At 46.2% G+C, this 27,237-nt stretch overlaps 1 long non-coding RNA gene across 1 annotated transcript in view; it reads right to left on the bottom strand.

Moving 5' to 3' along the window:
- Positions 1 to 27,222, bottom strand: part of LOC128076556 (uncharacterized) — a 40,542-nt gene extending 13,320 nt beyond the window's left edge. The window contains exons 1-2 of the long non-coding RNA XR_008204440.1: positions 27,096 to 27,222; positions 19,537 to 19,679 (exon numbers count right to left, since the gene is read on the bottom strand). This is a non-coding gene — a long non-coding RNA (uncharacterized LOC128076556). The remainder of the gene's footprint in view (positions 1 to 19,536; positions 19,680 to 27,095) is intronic.
- Positions 27,223 to 27,237: the final 15 nt, after the last annotated feature.

Below are 27,237 nucleotides of genomic sequence, written 5' to 3'. Positions count from 1 at the left end.
GCTGGGCTCCCAGTTCTTACCCTAAGGGACAGAGAAGACACAAACCTTGTCACGACCACAGCTTAGGCGTCCCTTACCCTGAGTTTAACATTAAACATTTAACATTTGCAATACCGCTGAGCTCAGGAAGGGCTGCAGAGCTCACCAGGAAACAGATGGGAAACACCAGGAAACAGCTCAGAGAACCTCCTGTTTCTATTACTTACACACATTTCTCACCTGAAGCTATTTCTACAGCTTTGCCTCTGGGTATAGGAGAGATTTGACAAAGGCTGAAGCCAGACAAAAGAGTCTACCAAGAAAGCAGTGTCTAAGCTGTCACTGATTCTTAATGGGTTTGTCAACGCATTGGAATCAGCTGCTCCCAATCTGATAATCTCAGTCCCACACACAGAGCCAGGGACTGCTGGGAAAACAACTGATCCATTTCAGGATCCCTGGGGTTGAATCCTTCCCTTGAAAAATGAAGAAAGAATAGGACAGAAGCTATCAACCGCTGAGATGGAGCTCTACATCCCAAGCAAAAGGATGCTGCTTTGCCAAAAGGCAGGCGGGGTGATGGGGAGGAGTGATGATGGAAGTGTATGTACTGCATGACAGCACTGTACCTATGCAGAGCCTCCCTCTGCTTCTACAGGGCACATGTGATCAGCTCAAAAGCAGCACAGAGTGCTTGCATCAGAGCCTGTGCTATAGCCTCATCTGTGTGACACACAATCTCCCAACAGGGCTGCCAACGCTGGGCCCCAGCCAAGAGCTTGCATTCTGAGGGACATGTCTTCAATTAAAGTCTTTTCTTCCCCATTTTGTTTAAAATTGGGGTTGAGCTGCTTCTAAACAGATGTGTTGGGGAAGCCAAAATATTTGCCTTTCTGCTGGCTGCTTGTTTGGCATCCACACGTGGCCATTGCCAAAGTACTTGTCCCTCCCACTCCCTTGGAGTGAGAGGCACCCTCCCTGTGCTCACTCAGAGGGCCAAACGCATACAGTTCCACGTTTCTCCAATGTCTTACCTGCAGCCCAGGCAGCCGCCACGACTGTTGGGTGCTGCAGATAAGATACACCGCACACAGGGAGCAGCAACCCAGGACATCTGTCCATGTGCTCACTACAGCGACCAGCCCTCAAAATGCAGCAAAACACCCCAGGGACTCCCCACCTGCTCAGGGACATTCTAGAAGAGTGGCTGCTCTACCAGCCCCCTGCTGTGGTTACCACTGTGTGCTTCCTAAGCCCATAGCTATGTTAGCAGCGCTACCAGCAGCCAAGGTTGGAGATGGGGAAGATCAAGGTGACCACCAGTGAGAGAAGCAGGGGCTCAGTGCACCTCCGTCACTCATTCTGGCTCATCTTAGCACGTCTCAGAGACTATTTCCAGCTGCAGAGAAGTTTCTCTGCGTGCAAACTCCTGTGCCCTGCACAAGGAAATCCCACCACAGGAACCTGACCCCCATGACGCAGAGGACAGACAGCCGGAGGGGCCGTTTACGTGCAGTCTGTGATGAGGGCTTGCAGGCGCACCGCTTGCCGTGCGGGGCCGGGCTGTGCAGCGTGCAGACACCCCGTGACTCAGAGCATCCTCACCAGCATGGCATCCAGCCCAGGCTGCAGCTGGGGAGCCTGTCTGCATCACGACGGGATGCAGGGGAAGCCCCTGCTGGTCTCACCCTCTCCTTTGGAGGCGCAAGGAATAGGATCACCACAACCCCCGTGCTCCGCCCCCCTCATTGGTGCAGACACAGATCCTTTTGGGCAGGCAGAAAGCCACAGCCACTTTTGGAGTCAGGAATGGGGCTGTCTCGCCAGACATCTCGTTTCAGCTCTTCAGCATGCTCTTGCCACCTGCAGAGTTAAACTCAAGCTCCTGCTCACATGAGTGCTCTCAGCAAGGCTCCCCAAGCCCGACACGCCAGCTTGACCCTGCAGCAAGCTAATAACCTGTGGAGAGGGCATTAAACCAACTTTTACGCTTGGGAGCCAGATTCAGCCCTACTCAGTCACGCACCTGAACACCCATCCATGATGCAGACAACCGTTGTTGCCAGGGCTTTCAGGCTATAAATGCTCCTGGCACATCCCCTGGCCAAGTCTGAGAGGCCACAGTGGGAGGCTCGTGTTTTAGCCATTGCTTTTGCTAAGTAATAACCTGGTGGGAAGAAATACTGGCACGGGCTCATCCCATCCCCAACTGAACCATCCGTGTCTCCTTACACCATTTCTTCCTCTCCCAGGCCCCTGTTCTCTCACTTGTCACTGCCTGGGTCTGAGTGTTCAGGAAGGACCTGGATCTCTTAAGGCCAAAACAATCCAGTAAGGTTAATCCCTAGTTCCCACCATCAGCTCTTTGATCCCGCTCAGGAGCTTGCTCTTCCTGGAGGCTTCTGTCCCACATATCTCCCAGCAGCCTACTGCTCAGCAACAGAACAGGAGGATCAGGAGCTGACCTGGAAACATGTCTTTTGCTGTAGTTTCACAGTCCGAACTCATGCGCTTCTAAGATTCACTTGGTCTCTGTAGGCTTCAGTGCTTCTGTCTGCTACTTCACTGAAGCATGACCCAGGCTTAGCTGCACTTGTTCTACAGCAGCAGACTTGAGCTGACAAGATACCACAGTGCTCAGAAGTAAGAGAATTAGCTTCAATAACAGTTTAAATGTCAAATTCCCGTATGGGTCTGACTTGCAGTGTCCCCCAGATGGAGGCTTGCTCTGGACTTAACATTCAGGTTCTCATACATCTTGAAGCTTCTTGGAGCACCTTGCAGCCCAAACACTCAGCGTACTGGGACCTGCATTTCACAGCAGAGAAATACAAACAATGAAATGGGGCTCAGTGGTCAGGAAGAAGGTGCACAACCTGGGTGAAGATGTCCCCATAACTCCCTACCCATTCCCTTCACCAAGGTCCTTCCTCCACTCCTTTGTCCATTCAAGGTCAAGGAAAGAGGACATCAGCACAGCAGCCGTAGTCACAGAATAAGATCCTAGTTACATCCTGTAGGCCCCTCGCTACTCAATCCAAAAGAAACAAATTTCCACCACAGCTTACAGGAACATGGCTGGGATCCATTTATTAACCAGGTTGAGGTTCTTCCTCTCCAGTGCTCCCTGTCCGACACATCAGGAGATCAGAAACTCTCCCTTGCTGTCTGGCCCTCAAGCAAATCATGCGAGTGCAAAAGGAGTGAGATATAAATGTGCAAAAAATCTGCTGATCCCACGGCCAACCCACCACTAACTCCTTCGAAGGGTGGGCCCTTGAAGAAAGGGCACATAGCACAGAATAGCCTCAGTTTCTTGCCTGAGCTTAGATCACTGTAGACTCTCTCTTGAAGGGCCAGCAAATACACAATCACATTGTGAATCCACTGTAGCACATCTGTGACCCACCTGCACACAAATGGCAGCACTGATAGCATTCTGAGCATCCCAAAGGAGAGGAATTACCAGCCCATGTGTACTGCACAGGCTACCCCTCTGGCTCTGAACAAGGACTCAGGGCTTCCCTCCTAGCCTTTCAGGTGGGATGTGGATGGTTCCCCAAAGGCAGGGCCCTTGAGAGGGTCCCTTCTCAGCAGGGCTTAGTGCCCATACAGATCCCACAGGAGTACAGGTGAGGAGGGGGGATAGTGGCAAGGCTTTGCCTGATCCCTGGTCACCACCAGCTCACTCACAACCATGTCATGGTCCCCCAGACCACGACACTTCAAAGAGTGCTCCCCACTGAACACACAGTAGGATGAATTCCTTTCTTCTTAGTAGAAGTGTCTTTTTTTTTTTTAACGAGAATTACCCCGTTTCCTCAGTACCTGGGATTTATGACTTTGATTGCCCAATGCTTGTCTGATGAGCTTGAAAGGAGGAGGAGGGAGGTCAAGCCAGCCTCCCCAGAACTAATGAATATCATCTCAAAATAACCTCAAAGATGTCATGAAGGTCTTCCCCGAATCATTCTCTGCTCAGCTTGACGTAGTCATCCAGTAAACATGCCAACCATCAGCCCAGCAGTGTCACACACCGTATGTCCCAACTGGTTACTCACATATGCTACTCTTAGTTTTACTAGACAGCATTTACATCTTCATCACAGCATCAGAGTGGGACTGTTTTTTCCAGTCTCTTCTGAGTCAGTGGTGAGCAAGTGGGATGTGTGGACAGTGTTTGGTGATGGTATGCCATGTATACGCAGATCCGGGAGAATAATTAGGTACATGGCCACACTGTAACCTCAGCCTTCCTCTGTGGTCCCACATTCAACCTGGAAGCCAGAGAGCCAGAGCAGAGCTAAGCCCCACTGAACCCAGGTGGAAGAGAGCTTTGGTTTGAATGCAGAGCTGGGGAGAGGAACTCCTATGTTCCCTGCAGCACTCACTGCCCCATGCCTTACGGTACAGGTGAATGATGGTGAGACGACAAGAGAGTGGGAAGGATATCAAATTCCCAAGGCTCTGCACTGCAGAAACAACATTAATAAAAATCTCTACTTAGTTTGTATAAGACCCCTTGTCTTTCCTCTACCCTTCCATACCCTCAATCTTTATCTCTTTCTCCCTCTCTGATCCCTCCAACCTGTACTCCCAAGAAGAAGGTTACGATAACAGCGAGGCTGGATAATATCACTGCTCTGATGCCCAGAAAGCCTTTGGCATGTTTGCTGAGAGCTCTCTCAGGGCAGATGCAGCCTGGGCTCAGGCAGGCTGAGACATGTGGGAGGCTTCCTGCTGCCTGGAGCTCCAACACAGAGGACCAGCATAGTCCATCCTTCATGAGGTGCGAGCTTCTCACCCTCCACAGATAACCTCCAGGGGTGAGGCAGGGTGTGGTGCCCAAATCCGTAAACAGCCCACATGCATTTTCAGAAATCCCCTCATCATCCTAGCAGTCCTCCCTAACAACATCTGTCAAGGATATCTGTGCTCCCATATATACACTAATGCCTCTAGGCAAAGCCAAGCTGGGCTGGCAAAACTTGCTTGAACATTACGGTATGGTACAGCCAGGAACCTCTGGTTTGGGGGCTTTGTGCTATTGTCTTTCAGCAACTCTTTATGGCACAAACATAAAAGCAGAAGCTCAACTACTGCTCTCTGCAGAGGAATCAGGAGTGTTAGCAGGCTGCTTTTAGAGGAGTCCTCTCCAGCCTGTCTGATCCAACCCTCCCCTTCACTCCTAACAAAGGAAAGGGCTCACTGGCCCCAGCTGGCTTTCCACTCCAGCCCATCTTGCCAGATGTTGGTCATTAGCAGGGACCAGCACAAACCATGTCTGGCCTCTCAGAGAAGCCCCCAAGCACTGTCATTGGGATGTGGTTGTGAGCAAGGGTGTACGTGTGCGAGCCAGCATGCGTTCTTACAAGTGTGTCTCCACGGGCCACAGTAACATAGCCGCTCTTTTGGCCACACACCAGAGGTGAAACATTTTTTCTCACACACGCATGCTCTCAGCTTTTGCTCACCCTTGCCCCCTTGCTGTTTCACGAAGCCCCAGACCCAGCTGACTCAACAGCTGAGCTATCTGGAGGCACAGAGCTGGAGGTCTCCCTCCTCCTCAGCTGCACTCCTGTCGAGCACACAGGCTCCAGCTTCTGACTCTGCTTCCTCTTGTCTGCTGTCCTGTTGCAACTCTCTTTCCCCTGTCAGCCTCAGAAACAAGGAAAGTCCAGCTCTGATTCATCTGCTGTGGTTCTGAGGAACATGAATCCTCAGCTTTCAGTTTCTGGGGATGGAGTGGGATCTGTTTACTCAGGGATGTAAAATGAAGTCATTTTTTTCCCATTTATGCCAACAGCGGAAAATGATTTCAAAGGGAAAGGAGTGGGCTCAGATCTGGCCTCAGACAAAAGCTGAATGAACTCAGATCAGAATCGAAGTCAAACAAAGATTCTGGGTGGTTTGACCATAACACTGATAAGTCCAGACCCACGTTCTCTGCCTCCACAATCAGAAACTCCAGATAACTCTGTTATGGATAGGGCTAAAGTCTATGAATCCCAATTTCTCCTATGAACCCAAATTCACCCCACTACCACTGTTAGGACAAGATTCCAAGAGTCCTGCCCCTGGGGCTTGCTTTTATACATGAGGTCAATTCCTCTCCCAGATCTGGGAAGGAATTCCTGGAGTCCTGCTCCTGTCCTTTGCTTCACTCTTTGGAATAGATCTTATTCCACCCATTCATCCAGTACAGGCTGAGGAGGTGTCTGGGACAGAGCAAAAAACAAGTGTGGCTTCATTCATATACAGTGGCCCTTAAAAGAAAGGACACAGGATCCTCAGCTCATATCCAGCTCTAGATGGATCTGAGGTCAGGTACATCTCAGATAGATGCAGGAAAAACCTTTGATTCAAACTGAATCTACGGTAACGTTACCTCCAACACGTGTGGGTTGAGTGTTTTTGCCCTCAAAGCTCTATCTGCTCTCAGGTCTTCACCATTTAGCATTTACATGCGCCAGCACAACTCCTCAGCACAGGCAGATAGAGGGCATCAGGCACTGGGTGACTTCTTAGGAAATGAGAAGATCCTCATTGCACACCTGCTACAGTGCCCACTGCAACTGCAGCTCCCACTGCTGTTGTGAAGAGCAGCATCTGGAAGGCAACAAGCAGAGACCTGTGGCTGATAGCTTCCGCATTTCAACAACTGTCTCAGGCACAGTGGGTCAGTGGTCCAGCAGGAGGTCTTAGCTCCCAGGTGGGGCTCTGCATGCAACAATAACAACAAAAATTTGTTACTGCAGCCCTCGGAGACACACTTACAAGAATGCATGCTGGCTTATACGCGCACACCTTTGCCTACAACCACATCCTACTGACAGTGCAAGGGGGCTTTTCTGAGAGAGCAGAGCCATGGAAAACATATTTATGAAAATCTGTGTTGCTAAGCAGACATGCAGCTGGGATTCACACCAGCTGAAATCTCCTTCTATCCCCCTTGGCTCTGTTCCCAGATATAATGAGTTGTACTTGAGGGAGCTCAAAGTCATGACTTCAAGGGTCCTGCTGCCAGATTCATGTCCAAAAGAATAGGAGTGGGGGTTATCCACGATCATGTAACTCCCCAGGACTAGAAATGTCATCACTGACTTCACTGGGTGCATTGCACTGCACTCCAAAACCCCGTAGAGTGACTCGCTGACATCATTCCTACGGCCAGGTTTGGCAGAGGCGGTTGGGATGAGGCCCTCAACAGCCAGCAGGCCAGGGATGGTCTGCATGGTTTCCATATGTTAGTTGTTTCTCAGGACTGTGTCATAGCTGCTTAAAAGCCTCAAGTGCCCTCTTTAGCTCACCGGTGCAACAACCGTAACTGCAGCTTTGCACGCAATTTCAGCAGATCTGTCGCAAGACGCCTGGGCTAATTGGGCAACCAACTGGAAATGCTTTAGCTGTTTCTGCTAAAGGCAAAGAGAGATTCAATGTGACCTCCACCTAGAGGACTGCCTTTTTGTTGAATTGGCTATTAAATATAAGGTTTTGTATGATGCTGAAACACCTTCAATGAACCACAGCAGTATTTTCGACTGGAGATGCAGCTGTGCTTCTCCAGATGTACCCAGGCGGTGGGCAAGTGGGACATGCAGGCACATGGCAAGAGAAGGGGAGAGGGGAAGGGGAGAGGAAGAGGAACAGCTACATAAGCACAACAGAATGCCACTCCAAAAAGATTGAAAGAGGAGGAATAAAGGTTGCTATTGTTAATTAATATAATTAGATCCTAGCAGTTGCAGCCCCTAGGATCTATAAAACAGATTGTGTGTCACAAGAAGCATCCTTCCAGAAACATAGAAGAATTTCTCCTGGAACTAACATGTGCCATTGGGTTCAGCAAGGGAAAATGCCAACTCTTCGGTCACCAGAATTTTCTGCCTTGTGCTTCAATGACTCTGAAGATATCCTTCTAGCATCTATTCATTTCTTGTTTCCCTTTTCATCACATTTTTACTGTTATCTATGGATAGTCAGGGAGAAAATATTACACAGTCTGATTTCTGTTGCCTAGTGTATCAAACTAAGGCTCCTATATGGCTTTTCTCTTGCATACACTCGTAGGCAAAATGATAACTTTCTGGTTTCTATCTATGAGATGCAGCTAGTGCAAGATGATTTCTAGTGCAGACTGTGTTCTGGAAAGAGGCTGAGATGTCTCTACTGGATCTAATCCGGTATTTCTCAGTAAGTTTTTTTTCCCCCATAATGAAAAAAATCAACTTACTGGAAATGAACCTTTCTGTGGAAACTTTCCAATGCCAACAGATCATATGGATCAAAGTTAGATACTCAAGGGATGGGGGAGACCCAGATTCGAGATCTGCATCAAATGGATTAGAGAGCCTCATTCATTACACTGCCACGGTTCCTCTGACAGAATGAGACCCGTGCTCAAATCCCTTGCCTAAAACATACTGAATCACTTACACTACATGTCTCTTGGGCAGAGAGAGAGCAACTCCATACAGCAATGTGGAGGATGAGGAAAATGTCCAGGATGCCAGAGACAGAAACCTTGGTCCCTGCAACAAGCCAAGCAAACATTTAGACAATTCTCACTTAGAGCATCTTCAAAATGCACTGTGCCACACTATCCACAGTGTTCTGGGCAGCCACCGTGCTCAAGTATTGCTGCAGCTCTCATTGCCTGGCACATCTCAGGTGCTCTTTCACTCACAAGGCTAAGTGAGGACAGCTGGAACTTATATAGAGGGAATGGCCTCAAGCTGTGCCAGGGAGGGTTCGGGCTGGATGTTAGGAAAAATTTCTTCTCTCTAAGAGTGGTCAGGTGCCGGAATGGGCTGCCTAGGGAAGCAGTGGAGTCACCATCCCTAGAGGTGTTCAAGAAACATTTAGATTTTGTACTGAAAAACATGGTTTAATGGGGAAATATATGTGGAAGGTCGACAGTCGGACAAGATGACCTTAAAGCTCTTTTCCAACCTTGGTGATTCTATGATAAATCCAGTTGTTAAAGAGCTGAAGCAAAGAATTGAGCTCCTGCAGAGTGCCATTACAAGGACATTGTGAGCTTATCCAACATCTCTTGTGATTGGAGTTGACTACCCTTGTAATGGCACTCTGCAGTACATCAGCTAGGCAGTCAGTGAGTCACCTCATTGCTGAGAAAACAGTGGGACCTAAATCACCCAAGTTCCCATTGGCAACCCTAAAAAGAAGCTAATTTCAGGTGCTTTGGGCTGCTGGAAGCACTAGTATGAGTAATTTAGAACCATCTAAATGCAGGCAGCTGTCATATGAGAGGGATCTTGCCCCTTCCTTCCAAGGAATGTCTTGGCCATGGGTTTCCACCATCCAGCCAAAACCGGAGGCTAACACCAGTCTCCCCATCCAGCTGCGAGCACCTTCACTGCTGTTTGCCGTTTCTCAGCCTGAGCAACAAGTGTTCTGTTCCATGGAGGGCAGCACCATTGCTGGTGACAAAACAAGGGAAGAAGGAGACAACTGGGATGAAGGGTGAATGAAGGCATCACCCGCCCATGTAGTGGACATACAGCCCATCTACAGTGGACATTCAGCCCATCTACATTGCAAACCCAGATTTCTCCACACACTGACAATGTTCTCCTGGATAGTCCCTATAAATAGCACCCAAGATGTGTCACTGAGTGGGCACAGGCAAGTATTTTGCTTTTTCCTCTCCAGAGGACCCATTGCCTAAGCATGGCCCTAAAAAAAGGGCATCTCCAGGAAGACTGCAAAATAAGACAGAATGAAACAAAAGCTATATTGCACACCCACTCCTCTCCAGCAGGAAGTACACGGTCCACAAGCCACATCCTGGCTGTTCAGCCCTCAGCAGCACTTCATATCAGGAGCACAGGCCCTCTGCAAACCACGCTGCACCACTAGTAACGCAGAATAACACTGACTCCCAGCCAGCAACAACAGCCCTACAGGCCAGGAACTGCATAACCCCTGAGTTTCCCCAGACTGTCGTAAGGAAGTACCAACAGTGGAGCACAGGCCTTGTGCCCTTATTTTCTACAGACCCATGCTGGTGGGGCAGTCTCCTCTGGCACATAAGAAGCCACCTTTGGAGCTGGGCACCAGCTGTGGGTTTGTTTTGCAGGGGGTACCTCATTCAAACTCACACTTCTGCCATCCTGTGGGAAACCTGGCTACCAGAAGAGCTTTGCAAGCTACTCCCAGCTGCTTTCTGAAGGAAGCAATTCCAAGCTGCTAGCTTGTTGCTGCAGGCTAAGGAAGGGTGCACCTTCACAGCACTCCTGCTCATCCCCTTTGCCAGCTCCTCTTATTGCTCTGCTCAGAGGCAACAGCTCCAGCACTGCAGGACCTTCCAGCTACAGAGCAGCTCTGGGTAAAGAAGCTGCCCCAGCTCTGCCTTCTTAGCCTGCCCCATCCCACTCCAAAAGTCCTGCTGGCAGTGTGCCTCCTGGCTCCTGAGAAAGCAACCCCTCAGGGGCTGCTCCTAATTGGTGGTTTCCTCCTCTTTCTCTTATATTGTTGCATTTTGCTCCCTCACTCATATTTTGTAAGGCTGGTTTTCAACAGGCTGCAAAGGCTGCCAGATCTCACTCTACCTTCAGACTACTACCATTTGGGGAAAAAGTTCTGCCTTCAAACCAAGCCAGATGTGGCTTTGTGCCTACACATAGACAGGGCCAGTGGCCCCAGCCATAAGGGCTCCAAGGTCTAAGGCATCAAGCCTGCAATCATCTGGAAAACACCAGAGCTGATGGGCACAGTAGCCCAAAGAAGGCAATCAGGGAATGATTTCCCATGTGTGCTCTCACGAGATCTGCAAAGCCATGGCACAGTACACATGTTAAGCAGGCAAGGTCAACACGCCGCCCAGACCCTGGGTATCCTGGTCTAGTATTAGGTATGGAGGTTGGCAGCCCTGCCAGCAGCAGGAGGGTTGGATCTTGATGATGCTTGAGGTCCCTTCCAACCCAAGCCATTCTATGATTTTTTGATGGTCTCCACAGACCGCAAGCAGCCTGAGTTTTACCCACCTGTCACTACTACATTCTCCTTCAGGGAACTGAGGAACTTGAAGATAGCACTTCCTGAAGTACAGATAGATTTTATTACCGTATGCCCCAGCTGCTGAGGAAGGAGTGACTGGACACAGGTAATTTGCCAGGAAATGGCAGACACACCAAGGAGCCTTCTGCTTCCACCACTGAGCCAGGCACAGAAAACAGGTTGGCAGATGCTCTCCTCCTGCTGCCTTGGTAACTTGTGTGCTTGTCCCACCCCTGACAACCTGACTGGCCTTCCCTGAAAGCCAGGACAACGCTCTTCCAAGGTGGCCTTGCTCATTTTTTCCCATGCAGGGTCTTGTGAGTGCTCTGGGCAGCAGAATCAGCATGCTGACACTGGACATCCACCTCAGGACAGTGGCAGCTGAGCCAGGCAGCATCCTTCTCCTTGCCATGACAGCAAGCCCTTACTTTGGCAGGGCTGTAAGTGCAGAAGAGCTGATGTCCATCCCCACGTCTGCACAGCCAGATTCTGTGCCCGGGGAACACGCAGGGAAAGAGGCACATGGCTATGGTTGATCAAAGCCACAAGCTGTCCTCTGAGAGGAACCCCTGGCTGAACTCTGTGGTGGCAGCTGCAGTCCCTGTCCCCACAGGCAGATTGTGGTGAGAAGGAAGTTGAAAAAGCCTCACGCAAGCACAGACAAAATCTTCCTGCCTCCTTCCCTCCAGCATAGTGGCTCCCCTGTAAGCTGCTCAGCTCCTCAAATCCAATTCCCCACCAGCTCCTGGGCCTGAGCAAATCCACAAGGTACCAAACCTCACCTGCCCCTGTCCTGGGATCCAAAGCAGACAGCCTCCCTCCTCCCTGCTCCCACCCTTCGCCCTCATCACGGTCACATCACTGCTTGGAGAGGTTTCTCGTCTCTGAGGAGCCCACACACACTGTGACTACTGAACCCCACACGTGGCTGGCAAGCCATGAGGGGCTGTTTGTGCTCCTGCTCCACTTTGCAGAACTGGCCAACATACCATGAATTACGAGTGTCAGATATCACAGGCAAATCTCCAGCTGGATTTTCCATTCAGTTGGAGCTATTGGTTCAACAAACGGCAGCAAGTGCCTTCAAGTGTAAGAAAGAGGGGGATGACTGTCAGAGAAGGGTCAGGGCTTGATCCCCTGCATCTATCCCTCCCTCTCACTCTCTTGTGAGCTGGTGATGGGTTGCTCTGAAGTGCACTGCCTGAATATTCAGGCAGTCTATCTTGCATCTCTGATCCTTTGATGCTATTTGCATACAAATGTCAATGGAGATAAGGAGCAAAGGAGGGAGACAGAGACAGGATTGTTTCTAGAGAGAATGGTGTGCTCTCTGCTTTCCCATGAAGAATTGGAGGTCTGAGTCCCTTCCAAGCTCTCGGCCTTGCTGTGCTGTGGGGCCAAGCCCACCACCAAGCCCGGGCACCAGGGCACCAAAGCACCCAATTCACAGAGCACATCCGACCCTGTGAACAGCAGAGCATGAGAGCGACCAGTGAGATGAGAGTGTAGTTCACTGTGAGTTACTACAGATCACTGCATGCTTTACAACAGAATGCAGAGGTTTCAGTTGAAATCGTGATTTTCAGGCACAAATGTGCACACAGTTTATAGTCTAAAGAGAAGCAGATGCTGCTGCGAAAGTTCACAGCAAGGAACAGACCAGAGACTGTCTCAGTCCCAGCTGAGTGCCTCTGCTATCAGGTAACACAGTTGCTTACATGTGGGGAGGGAAAAACACTGGAGGGAAGCAGCATCTGTACAACAAAGCATGTAAAGTACATGGGAGCCTCAAGCAAGGAGTTTCACTGGGACAAATACCCAGCATCACACATTCTTGCAAGCAGAAGACATCCTAATGCAAGCACGTGAAATACCTGCAGAGGGAAAGACAACTTGAGTGTTGCTGTTGCCCTTGAACACAAAAGGATAAACTGATATTCCACAAGATGAAGAAGAAACCACTTCAAACCTCATCAAAGTAAACAATTTCCTTCACATTGCATGCAATTGGACTAAGCCACCCTTAACACAACAAGCTGGGAGGCCAAGATGTGGACAGGGAGAAAAACAAGAAACATAATAACAACAGCTAACAGCACATTTGGAAAATAAGTTAAATTTCATATTGCTGGTCTCAATCCCATCTCTAATGGTTAAGAACCAGAAAGTGAGCTCAAGTGTGGAAAAGACTGTTACATCTGCCTACTGAAAAGATCTTGCACCTTCCCTTGAAGCGTTTGGCAAATGCATCAAAGACAGCATCAGAACAACAGCACATCAGAGACAGGTTCCTGGAATAAATGGATTTTGAGGCTCATCCAGCTTGGCCGTTCCACGGCTCCAGAGTTTCCAGTGTCAAGATTGCAATCTCCATACTTGTGTATACAAAGTTCTTGCAGACCCCAGTGAAGCAAAGCCATCTGAAGTAGCACAGTGCTCCTGATGGGTTGTGGATCTCATTATGCTGTTGCTGTTTTTCCTTAAAGCTCCAGATCCCGATGACAGATGATTAGGTGAAAACACGTTTTCTACATAGTCCTCTTCGTTGTGGGGAAAACTAAATAATGTGATTCAAAGGCAACCTTAAGGCTCAGAATCAAGAAGCAAGGAGAAAAATGCAGCATAAAAGCTCCCAACTTTAAAGTTATCACAGACTTTCATGGTCCAGCTTAAGATGTCTGGAACTTTGGGGCTTAAAACACTGAATTTGAGGCAATATGAAATGCTTTGAGCTCCCTCACATCTCAGTTCTTGCTAGCTTCTCTCAGTTGCAGGGTTTCTGCTCAGCAGTTCCTCAGAATCCCTCACTTGTAGGGTCTGTCTCCCCCCAGGCTGCCAGCTTTCTGGACTGGACTTCCTCAGACATCTTACTTAAGTCGCTGTTGTTCCTAAAGCTCTGGCTGAAGGACTCACTTTATATAAAAACATGCAACTTACATGTAGCTACTTTGGAAAGTTGCTACATTCCAAAGCAGACAGAGAAAGCTAGTAATGGAGCCTGAATGTAACCCCGAAGCCCAATATTCCAGGTCTGATGAAAACACCACTATCTTCTTACGCTCTTGACGCATTTGTGATTTGAGAGATTTGTGTCCTGTATCATGCATCTGAAATGCTGGCAACATCACCTTTCCATACTCCATACTCCAGATTTGAACAGGTGCCCCTTCACAGCTTGCTCCTATGCCCTCCCAGCTTTTCACCACCACTTCCTTCTTGAGGGCTAAAATGGACTCCACAGTGATAATGAAAACAGGACTTTGTTGTTCAGTTCCTCTCCTCACAAACTGGAGATCTGGCTGGGGCTGGCTCCAGCTCAGACACTCAGACACATCCTCAGCATAGCCTGGACTTCGACCCAGCAAATGTCACTGTGGAGCATGGTTTCCCCCCTCCTTGAGCCTTAACTCCCAGCCCTACTGCCTTTCTCCTACCTTTTCCCAAGGCAGAACATCTCCTGGTGCCAGGGAGAGTCAGCAACTCCCATTTTCGTCCTCTGTTTTGTTCTTGACTCCTAAATCAGATGGTTGGGGGGTGACCAGGAGACAACCTGGCAAAGATTATGCCCAGTTTCCTAGAGTTCCGGTAATTTGCCTCCTGTTTGTAAAGCACAGCACACTGTCGAGGCTGGGCTTTCAGAGCCCCAGAGAATTCCCAGCTGAAGTCAGAGGGATTTGGATCTGAGGGTGAAGGCATTAACAGTTTGCAGGGGAAGCAAGTCAGTCTCAAACCTAGGCTCTGACGTGGCTTTAGCGTGCAGTGTCAACATACCCACATTCTGCACAGTCTTGTCCTGGAGCCAATATCTTATGGCAGCATCTGGAAGGTGAAAGTAGGTACCTCCTAACTGTGTAACCTGCTTGGCAAGGAGTTTCCAGCCTGTCCCTCAGCCTGCTGCACAGGTGTGTGCGATTTGCATGTGGTGCAGCACACAGGCAGAGCTTTCCAGGGAAGGTGTGCTTTCCAGTTCTTTCCTATGCCAGTATTGCCGCCACCTGGAGATGAGAGGAATGAAGGCCTCCCAGCCTTTTCGCTACCTTTGTCCTTCTGCCTACTCAGACACAAAGCGCCCTCTTTTACGGCAGTTAAGGGACCCAGCTGGCACCTCCCCAGCTCTCTGGTTACTGTGTTGCGAGCCCAGCTCTGAAAAAGACGGGACCCTTCTGCTCCTTGGTGAAAACACTGCTGGCCGCTATGGGAGGCTTTGGCTGAGATACATAGCCCCGCACCTTTGGGGAGGAAGCAACTTGCCTGTGCTTTCCTGTCCTTGCTAGTTCAGAATTTCAGCTACAGAAATGCACGAATGAATGCACGCCTGTGTGTTTGGCAGAGCTGTGCACATAAAGAAGAAGGGGCTTTCTGCAAGTATTTTACAGCACTGAGATGGGAGAGAGATGGGAGAGTGAGGGAGCTTATGCACTGCATGTGCACGTGCACATTTTCATGTTCTCTGCACAGTTGTGCATGTATATGTGTATTTCCATATTGTATCTAATAGGCTCTTTGTTTCTCTAGAGAAGAAGGAAAAGGAAATCCGCATGTAATGAATCCATTTATTTTATGGAGCTCCCCTGGAGAGGGGCAGGGAGCACGATTTATGCAAAAAAACAGGCAGCTGCTGTTGGGAGGGGTACACCAATCTGGTTTTGATTTTCATTCGTAAGTGGAGGTGGCCACACAAGCCAAGGCCTCGTAAACTCCCTGTAGAGAAGAGTGGCCCGTTGGTGTGAGGCTGTCAGAGCCTATCTGGCCATTAGTATCGAGTCACTCGCCTCTGCATCTGACTAATTCCCACCCCGTTGTTCTGCCTTCCCAGGATGCGTTTCCCCGTGCTGTGGCCTCCCATTAGAAGACAGAGGCAGAGCTGTACTGGGGTATAGACTGAAATCTTTGTGTTGAAGGGTAAAATGCCCCTTACAGAGCATTTGCTGTTTATGTCACAGTGTATACTGTATACTACAAAAACAACAACTACGTGAATTGTGAGTTACAGTCCAGTTTCTCTCTGCCATTTAGAAGAAGACAGGGAGTGAGATGGTATGGAAAAATTTCCGGGCCAGTGGAAATGGCAAGAGACACTGAGACAAGACACCACTCATCTGCCTTTTTTCCATCCCTGCCATTTTGCAAAACTCAGTGCATGCCATCCGGGCATTTGTTGGTGCAAAGGCACACTGGAGATTTTCATAGTGGAAAACATGTCCCAACAGTTGCAGTGCTTTCAGTAGAATTCTATTATCTGATTTTTCATCAGATCAAGAGTCCATCAAATTTATCCACCAGTAGCACGAGAAAAAATTGACCTTAGCATCTTCTAACTCACACTACGACTGTCCCATATTACAAAAACACATGGCCTTCCGATGATCTCCACCAGCTGCCTGTGCCAGGCCAGAGCTCATGTGCCAGTAAGAATCTAGCTCAAAATTTCACTCAGTGTCTGTATTCTTCACCATCACCTTGTGCATGCCCAGTAGAGGTAGGCAGGTAAGTGAGCAGACAGATATATCAATTCAGGAAACTGAAGATGAAAACTGGACCCAAAACTACCCTCACACACTAGCAGCAATTAATTACTGCACAAGGTTAATCAATTTGTGTTACTCTCTGTAACTCAGATGTTGTACATTTTCTTTCCTGACAGATAAATATAGGTAGCCAGCAAAGGATATTTAGAATTGGAGGAATGTTGAACTCTCCATCCCAGGGACATTTTCATTTCTATTTATTAGACACACATTTCAAGTCATACACAGAGGCTGAACATGTTATGAAATCTTGACTGAATGGTAGGGTGAACATCTTAGGAAATCTTGGTTGAATGCTGCTGTATCTGTTAGATTTTGTCACTGCTCCTTTCCGCTCTTGCTTGTGCAATGTTTCATTTTAATGTGTTCATACAGACCAACAGGGAAGAGAGGCACAATTACACCCCATAACCGGTTACATCCCTGAGGCACTCAAAGACTAAGGTTTGTCCCACATTGCAAAGCTCATGCAGCCAAGGGCTAGAGGGCTGCTGATGTACCCGTGCCAGCAAAAAGCCTCACGTAGATGCATTTAAACTGGTGCAACCCTGTACTGCCTTCTTTTTTGTCACTGCATAAACAAAGAGAAGAGACAAATGCAGGGAAGAGAGGAGACAATAAACAGTGCCCAGTCCAGCAAAAAGACTCCACTAGACGTACAGACCATATTGCCAACAGGTGGCTGTGCCAACATAGCAATACTTCTGATCATTTGCTAACTACTCTACACTACTATTTCTCAAGCAGAGCCACATACATCGTATGCAGGTGCTCCATACTTCATGAATGGTCAAAATGCGAAAGCTTATTCTTGCTATTATGTTGGACTTTGACTTTAGCTTCTAAAAATATATAATTTGATCAACAAAAGAAAAACATGTTGGAAAAAAAGCTTATGGTTTACCAAGGTCATGCAACAAATCTGTGGCAAAGCACAAAACTGAACATAGGTATCCTGCATCTCCAGCTGCTCATCAAAGCTAATGGATAAGATGCTGCATTTGAAACAGGATGTTCTCAAAGTATCCCAAGAAAATGTATGCCATCATCAAGATTTATCAATCCAGGAAACAGAAAGCAAAATAATTCTGGAAGAAAGAGTGAGCTGCCTTGACAGATGCACACATAGTACTGTATGCTGACCTCTGTTACTACATGGCTACAGACACAGCTGAATGCGCCATGACACAACTACGTGCATTAGCATGTCATGCCATTATATGGCACTTCTACAAATATCCAGCTCTGAGGACGAGGACAGGGATTTGTTCTCTGCAGTATCTCTGAAGATCATAGAATCACGGAATTGTTTGAGTTGGAAGGGACCATATGGACTCCTCTGCAGTGAACGGGGACATCTACAGATAGATCAGAGACCCATGCAGCCTGATCCTGGATGTCTCCAAGGACAGGACATCCAGCCACATCTCTGGGCAACTTGTGCCAGTGCCTCACCACTCTTACTGTAAAAGAATTCCTTATGTCCAATCTAAATAACCCTTCTTCTAGTTTGAAATCATTCCCTCTTGTCCCACCACAACCAACTCCACTAAAGAGTCTGTCCCCAGTGGAAGCCAACATGAATCAACACGGTCAGTTTGTCTGGAGGAGAATGTTTGAAGCACAATCTCTGCTCTAAGGTTACTGACTCTGAACAGAACATCAAGAGATCTTGGGCAGACCGGTATCCCAGGCCTCAGTGACACAAGCTTCCTCATCTGCTAAGGCCTCTTTCTGGTTTTCCAGAACTGGAGATCAGCACAACCCCATGCTGCAGCCACTTGTATACAGAACTATCCTTACAAAAAGCTATTTCTCTTGCAAAGGGCAGATAATATAGTCCCGAAGAGGACACTCAGAACCATACTGCACTTTGGAGATGAGCCAGCAGCACTTTCAGAATCACATGCACTTTCTCCGCCCTTCTCAAGCCCTTGGCAAAATGGAGATTCAAAGCGATCGCTTTGATTAAATGCTTACGGCCACTTAAGCATGACTGCCATGCATGGCCCACCTGGCAAGGCAGGCACACCTCCCCCAAGCCCACACTGGGGCCATAACACTTGCAGGCTGTGTAGGCTGCTCTGCTTCAAGGCTGCCACATTCCCCTCCAGCCGTGTCGTCGGCAGCGTCATGTTGACAGGTTCAAGCCGTGCAGAGAGGGTTGTTTTTATAACCTGTTCTCTTTTAACAAAACTTTCCCAAGCTTATTCCTCCCATTATAGTCAAGATCACCTACTGCTCAGGGGGATTCAGATTCTTAAAGCGAAACTGCAGGAATACAGGAAAGATTGATACATAGTGGCATCCAAGGAAGAAAAACCTCAGAACAGACCAGTTATTCCAAATACCGAGCTCTGCAACATCCCCCATTTCTGTCTGGCAAGTCCCCTCTTTTCCCTATTGTTCCTGGTTCCACCATAACAAACTCTGCAGGTGTTCCTCATGCTGACCTGTAGCTTTTCTACTCTTCCAGTCCTGGAACCAAACATTTTGCCCACCACTTTACTTTGATCCTTGACTAATAACTCAAAATGCCACAATGCTGTGCTCATATCACACCTCAGCTCTGTCATTCTCAATAAAATTGGTAAGCACATGTAATCACAGGACGGTTGAGGTTGGAAGGAATCTCTGGAGAATATCTAGTCCAACCTCCCTGCTCAAGAAGGGCCACCTACAGCAATTGAACTAGGGCTGTGTCCAGATGGTTTCTGAACATTTCTAGGGAGGGGACTCCACAGCCTCTCTGGGCAACCTGTATTATTGCTCCTTCATTCGGTTAGCAAAAAAATACTTCCTGATGTTCAGAAGGAGCCTCCTATGTTTCAGTTTGTGCTCATTGCCTCTTGTCGTGGCAGTGGGGACCACTGAAAACAGACTGGCTCCGTTCTCTTTATACTCTATTTTTCTCTTTCTATACATTTCAATTTTGATACATCGATGAAATTTCCCCGTGAGCCCTTTTTTTTCTGAACAGTAGGCTGAACAGTCCCATCTGACTCACTTCTTCCTCATAAGAGAGATGTTTCAGATCCTTCATCATCTTCATGGTCCTTTACTGGACTCTCTCCACTACATCCGTGTCATCCTTGTAAAAACTCTCTGGAGCTTTTGCTGAGCTGTCAGCAGTGATGCTCAACTCTTTTCCTAAAGAGAAAGAATTCAATTAGAGCACTTTAAGATGGCTGAGCAAATGAGTTTTCTCCCAAGCATGCATTAACTTTTAGCATTCTACGAGGAACTTCATTTGCCATTGAGATGCTTTTTCAGTAAGCTTAGCTGGGTCTCTCTAAATTTCCTCACAGTCTTTCTTTTTCTTGACCAAACTAAATTTGGCCAGTGCTCACATGCTACTATTTAAATCCCCTGCAGTGCAAATGAAAAAAACATGCTATAACAGGATTCTAAACAATGCCATTTGTTTTTTGTCTCAAAATTTTTGTATTGAATTTCATGCTCTTGAATCCACAGCCCTGAAGAACAAAGTCCCCTTCCTACCCAAAAAGAACTGAAAAGGCATGACAAGAACAAGTTTCTTCAGTGCACTAGGGGATCAGCTTTTATGTTCCCTAGCGAGTTTAGATTCTGAGGAATATTTAGTCCATAACTTCTTTGAGTAAACCATCAATGAGAGCAATGAAAGTCCAATGTCTTTTTGAAACAGCAATACTCTTGCCCACTAGGAGTGAGACTACAAAAAAACTTTTTTCACACATGTGCTGCCAAAGAGCTGTCAAATGGGAACAGCTTATTGTGAAATGTTTTTGTCATGAGAATGAATATTCACCCAAGAACAAAACAAAACCTATCAACCTCTCTGACTTTAAAAACAAAAAGCCCTCTGGATGAGCGTTTCAAAGTTGCTCACCACCCTCAGTTGGCTTGTGATCCAGGACCCAGCAAAGTTCAAGAGCTGCTGCCCAGTAGGGCAGGGAATGAGATCCCAAACAGGTGTGGACCAGGTGTGAAAAAGAAGAAGGTTAACACACCCCATCCATCACAGGTCAGCACATCTGTAAAAACGGAAATAAATATTAACTCAAGGCAAAATCTTGTCTGGAGATGAGCAGAATTCTCCCCAGTGACAACTAAAGAATATCATGTGGTGAGGACTGCAGCTGAGCTGATTTACTGCTAAACTGCACTTGTATGGCTGCAAGAGGCACTCGTTCCCTCACAGCTGAATTGCTTCTTCTCAGTATTAGACACAAAGAGGCCTAGTGCTCTTCTGAATATCTCTCAGCTTCATTTTTCCAATTGCAAACCAATGGTTTGAAACTTCACTGACTTGCCAGACTCATAAAAAGACGCTATCAGATGGTAGCCAAACTGTGAAGAACAGCATGTTTTATGAAAACCCAATTAAACTCTGGCCATCAGTATCTCACTTTCATCTCTACCAAGCATTGTCTCAGCTTTCTCGTTGTATGCCAAGCTTATATTCTTCTCTGATTCGGTCAGTGACATTAGAATTAACAGTTTCATTTTGTTTTGATGTTTTTGGGGGGAAAGAAGGCAGAGTCCTTCTTGTTTATATACTAGGTCTGCAGGATACCAGAAACAAGTATTTTCAGGGTCAAGGAGGGGAGTTTTCTTCCATAACTGAGCTATGAAAAAGGGAATTGTTTGTCATTAACATTCATACAAGCACACACTGAACGTCATTCCCTGAAAGAACCGATAAATAAAATAAAAACACAACACAAAGAGAAATCCTGCCTGGTGATAACTTCAGAAATCCAGATCAGTGGAATAGCTCTTCAAGCTGAGCAAAATAACAGAGGCCTTTATGAGTCCCTATGGTCCCAAGTACCAGGTAAAGTGAACAGTGTCACAGAAATACCTCCATTCCCTTCCTTCCACAGGGGAATTTCCCTTCTTGTTGTCTCTAAACACTTAAGTTTCCAGCTGACTGTGATTCATTTTAAGAACTCATAAATGCAGGGAGCATATTGTGTTTTCACCTGACTGGCAGAAAGGACAGCTATTATTTCCCATCAGCTTTCAACCCTCTTCCAAGCCACTGATTAACAAAAGCAACAAATTCCCCTGGATACTCACGTAAGGGTCACTAAAATGCACTACAGTGCAACAAAATGCAAAACAGATTAGGGATGAAATAAAACTCTTTTTAATAGATCAACAGTCATCACCTAAAACTCCACTTCAGCCCATCTGATCTTTTTTTCCAACAAACCAATCCAGGAAACAAATTTGCTGATGGTGTAAACAAAACAAACAAGAGATGTCCTACTGTCTTGTCATTATCATTCTTCTGTTGTTTTCTGTCTTCGTGAAAGACTGTCTGCTATTGTCTGCTACTCACTGTCGTTTTAGTGTAAGTCATAAAATGCAGTGTGAAGGGCAGTGTCTGCTTTTATTTGTCATATTTGAGATTTGTCACGCTGAACAGTATCTGAAAACACAAATATATATATATACATGTTCTCTCTAGGTCTGCAGAGTGCAAAGATTCAGACAGCTGAGTTATCTTGATAAGACAAATCTGTCAGGACTCAGAGCAGCAGCAACTATAGGTGTGGACAAGTGGTGCCCCATTCTAAACTTTTTACCAGCTGGAAAAGAGCAGCATCACAAATACCAGTCTGAGAACCACATCAACAGCATAGTTGCCTAAATGAGCACTCTTCTCAAAAATACCCAGAGGAGTTTGATGACTGAAAGGCTCCAGAAGCAAAGGGCTTTCAGGCAAATCCATCTGATATATTTGTTATATGGTGCCAGCATAATTTCCCTTAATGGCTAGAGAAAAAGGGGAGCACAAAAAGGGTCAGTTGGGAATGTTACGTGCATGTGGGGGAGGGGGAGCAAAGAAAAGGCAAAACTAGCTGAGAACAGGCTCCATCTAAATTGCATGCAGACCTCACACAAAGCACAGAGAATTGGTCAGTAGATTGAAGCCATCTGGCTGGAGGAGCCATAAGAGGAAAACCCTGCTGGAGATCTCTCCATCACGTCCCATCATGGTCCAAGATCAGAGCACAACATGGGCTTCCCTCGTTCCAATCTCATGGAGTTAAAAACAGGAAGAAAAGCAAGAGGGGGACTGCAAAGTTTGTCATTCTGGCAGAGCCTCTACTCACAAAATATAGATCCAGCTCACACTCTCTATTGCAAACAATTTCAGTCCTGACTCACATTTACCAAAAAAAAAAAAAGAAAAGAAAAGAAAAAAAGAAAAAAAAAAAAAGAAAGAAAGCATAAGTGTTTGATTCCTGACTGAAACAGGCTGCAGAGCCTGCCCAGCACAGCTTCATGCAAATTTTAACCCCAGTGGTCAGAACCTGTGCTTGTGGATCCTCCCATGCTCTGGAGCACATGCTGGGAACACGGACTATACGTATACCCACAGTAGACACTGAGTGAAGCAGCTGCTACGGCAGCACATCAGTTTGCTGAAAGTTTGGGCATCACTCGTTTTGCCTACACTGTTCCAAGGCCTATCAGGTAAGCCTTGGGCTTTGGCCACAACAAGGGAGAAACTGAGTCAAGGCTGCACACGCTACAACCGACAGCACAAAACACGGATGCAGACAGCTGGTCCAGGCTTTCAAGGCTCCCCAGTGAAAGACTGCTACAGGGTTGCTCTCAGATGAACGAACCGGAGAACTCCTGGTCTTCTACTGCCCATCCTCACCATGTACAAACATGTCTGTTGTTGAAATCAAACTGAGCATTTGTTACGGCTCTGTCTGGAAATGTCTGACGACACAAACGTTGTTTTAATGCCCTGATAAACCTTCTGTCTTCATTTAACACAAATTAGGATTGCTTGCATTTCAGGTATCTGAAGACTTAATATTGGTCTTTATGCCAACCCTGCCTTAACAGATTTAGCATTTTTCATGGCGTTTTTGTGAAGGCTCTCCTTCACCTGGCTTGGGGGAAAAAAAAAGAAAAGCCCACACAACATCTGGAAAGATTAAAGCTTTGGACTGTTGCCGGTCTGATGTCTATGGTGTTGTTAAAGAGTTTTTCTTCTGATTCTTCCATGCAACCCAAATATTAATTTCCAGAGATCAAATCTCAGTGCAAGCAGCTCAGTTATTTTCCATCGTTTTGACTTACTTGCCTATATGGAACATTCCCAAAATGTCAAAAGCCACTGATATTTTTTAAACACTGAAAATCTCAGAACTTCCTATTTCTGTATCAGAAGTGAATTTCATTGAACCTAAAGGCTTTTCCCTCTAACAACTGTCTTCACCAACGTATTTCAACTGGTATAGTAATGCCACAGATACTGGGTATGAGAATAGAAGCATCTAAAATATGTAAGGAGAGAGGCAGGTAGTGGAAGAAACAGAACTGAAGCGATATTGGCAGAAGAAGTTGGATTCATTTTCCCAGTGGATTTTTTTGTTTACGCTAAGCCTGAAATATTGGAAGGAAACATAATAAAATTATTACTTGGTTATTTTGCTTTGAAAAATAACTACATCCACTGGGAAAAGATGGAAACCTTAAAAATATAAACATGTTATTTCCAAGTGAGTTGCTCATTTTCCTGCTAGAGTACCATCGCGTTGCTCTATACTCCTGCTCTCTTTGCAGCTTTTCCTTCTTTCCAGCCAACTTTTCATCCCTCCCCACACTTCAAATTATTAATTTCTGTCCCAGTATCATTCTCTCCTACCTCCTCAAGTCTGTTTCAGAAGGTAGTTCCCAGTACACGGATACAAGAAGTTGGGGTTAGCTGTTCATTTGTGGAATGGATAGGTTCTGCAGGCTGACAAGCATTTGGCTACTCTCAACCAGGACACCTGATTCACATGCAAGAGATGAACCCTGCAGCAGCCTCTGATCTCTAACAGGCTGCGACACTGGACAATCTTCAGAGGTCCTTGTGTCCCAGTGGCTCTGAATGGTTGAGTAATGATGAACTGAAGTATTGGTGCAACATGACTGTTTATTATTCCCTTCTTTTACCTACACTTGGAGGGGGGAGGGGGGGTGCAGGAGGGCACTTTTGCAGATTCTTGGGTTTTCTGGGTTATTGTTTGTTTTTATTAGTTTTATTTCCTTTTGTTTTTTTTTTTTTTCCAATCAGTAGTTTCATTTGAATTATTTGAGCTATTTTTATCTAACTATAAAATGTGATATTTCTAAGTATTAACTACCTGAACAGACAAACCTGTGAATGTCTTACTCCTTACAGCTGGGTGGCTGCAGCTCTGAGGATTTGTAGCAATTAATAAGCATGTGTGGCTAACAAGCCATTTTGAAGAGCTCACTAAATTTCCTCATTTAAAAGCTTAGATGACCAGTTGTTGCACTTGAACAAATTTATTCCGCTTCTGATCGCTCAGCATCAACCTACATGCTGTCACAAAAATTCTAGACATTTTGCAACATAGTCATCACCAGATCGAGAATGTTTCCCAATTTTTCAATGGGGAAGGGAGACAGGCGGTTGGATGAAGTGAATGCTGACCTGCAGTGACCCCTTCTGGAAAGCACCAAAAATGTACCATTGGAAACAAACCTGCACTGGTCTGGGGGGCCTGTGTGGGAACTGTGTGACCTAGTAGCTTTTTCCATCTCAATTTCTATGACTTTTAATGTTGCTTCATTGGAACAGCCTCAGCCTTCCTAAGATATTTGCAAAGTAAAGCTCTGGAGCAGATATACATCTATTAGCATCCAATGGATCAAAAAATGCCCAAAGGACCAGAAAAGTTGCTTTGTTGCTGGAAGCAGAAAGTAGTAATGTGTTATAGCAAATAAGAAAAAAGCAAACATGCTCCATTTTCCAAACAATAACAAAAAGCAGAACACAAATTTGTATGAAAAAAAAAAAAAAAAGGCTTATAGAACACCTACAGCGTCTAGTCCCAAAGGAGTTCAGAATACCATTTCTTTGAGAACAGAGCCATAAAACCTTTAGAGGCCATAATCAATTAGGACATACATTTCTCATCTAAAATATGCTACTTCTTTACTTCTGCCAACCTCCCCCCCTCCTCCCCACTTGTGAGCACAGGTTTAATTTTAATTCAAAAGGAAAAGCATTCATTCTTTAACGGTCAGTGACATCCCATTCCATTCCTTAGAAACGTGTGCTTCTATCTAAACTGGACCACCCTCTGCAGTGCTGACAAAACACAGACCATGGATGAAATTACTTGCAGAAAGCAAGTCATTTTATTTTCTTTTGTACACACACACAGTATTCAGGATTATTTTTTATTTTACCCCCAAATATGAGAGCTTGATGAAATAAGCACATTCAGAAATTATCTGTAAAAAATCAGAAATATGTCAGATTTCCAAACTTGGAAAGAGACAATGGGCTTCAACCCAAGTTGGCACCAACTTTATTTGTCTCCTTTGGACAAAATGGTCTGCATTGCTAGTGGTTCTAGAAAACACTCGGAAGGCAAAGAAAATTTCTTGGAGATAGAGAGGATTCACTCTACAAAAAAACAATTATTTATGAAAGCAACTGTTTTCCTTCTTTGCATTAAAAGATGCATCACTTAAATCACTATAAGGGACAGCACTTTTCTGCAGGCAAGAGAAGCAAGTGGAGTTCAATGTTACTTGAACTATCACCACGTTGGTTGTCTCTGTCAGACCAAAACCTACAGTGCTGTTTAAATGTCATCACTGACAGTCAAATGACATGGTAAAGCTCTTGAACAGCACCCAGCCCTGTTTTCTTATCTTTACCATGGAGAGCCAGCACTGCGTTCCAACCGTCAGTTTCTTTTCCTCTTCACATGAGACAAATAGAGGAAACTGGGTTTAATTTAAGACACTGAATAAATTCTCCTGCCAGGTTGTTACAGCCAAACTCCTTTCATTTAGGATAAAATTCTCTATACAAAGAAAATCTTAAAAATGTGACATTTCTACAGTGTTTAGCAACGTTGCTTTTTCTCATAAGGAAATTATCCTCAGACTGGATGGCAGTGATTATTTTGTTTGGCTCTTATTTCTAAGCTTTTGGACAAGCTGAAAATCACTCTGCTTCTAAAGGACATTATACAGCGTAGTTCAGCAAGAGAGGAATAGTTATCTTCTGGGATGACCCTGTTTTCATTGCTTAACATTGAGCACAGCGAGTCTGGTCAGAAGCCCTGCCTTCATTCTGTTTACTTCAGAAAAGTCTTGGAGTTGCGAACTTAGAACTACCACAGAGAGGGATTTCCAGTAATTTTCTCATCTGGTAACCCATTCTACAAACTAAAGAGATGATGACAGCACCTGAAGAACCTGCATGGTTTTATCAAGGAGTACAAAAACAGAAAATGTAGCCCTTTGAGAGGCATTTGCTTTCAAACTGTATTGTAACAAGAAGCAAGCGTAACAAACAAAAGGAAGGTGATGAAAGAACTCCTGAGGTGGGATGATCACAGTTCATTACCCATTTTGTTGTATACTACATTTAGGTCACAATTTATATTTCACATCGCATTTTAGCTAGAAACTTGGAAAAAATATACACAATGTTTTGCATGAGCACTGTAGACCACTGGCACAAGCAAATGGCATCAACACACATTTATTGTCATCAAACAAGAATTTGAGGAAACTCACTGAATGCACTTTGCTATAGATCAACTGAAGAGTCAGGAGAACCTCAAAACGGCAGCAGCCCTTCACTTCGCACTACTCTTTTCCCTCAGGTGATAAGGGCGGGGAGCTGCCGCGCCTCAACATGGCGCCCCAGAGCCCGCCT

Source organism: Tympanuchus pallidicinctus, unplaced genomic scaffold (assembly GCF_026119805.1).
Source record: "Tympanuchus pallidicinctus isolate F22 unplaced genomic scaffold, pur_lepc_1.0 scaffold1, whole genome shotgun sequence".
NCBI lineage: Eukaryota > Metazoa > Chordata > Aves > Galliformes > Phasianidae > Tympanuchus > Tympanuchus pallidicinctus.
This window is presented reverse-complemented; position numbering and strand designations above follow the sequence as displayed.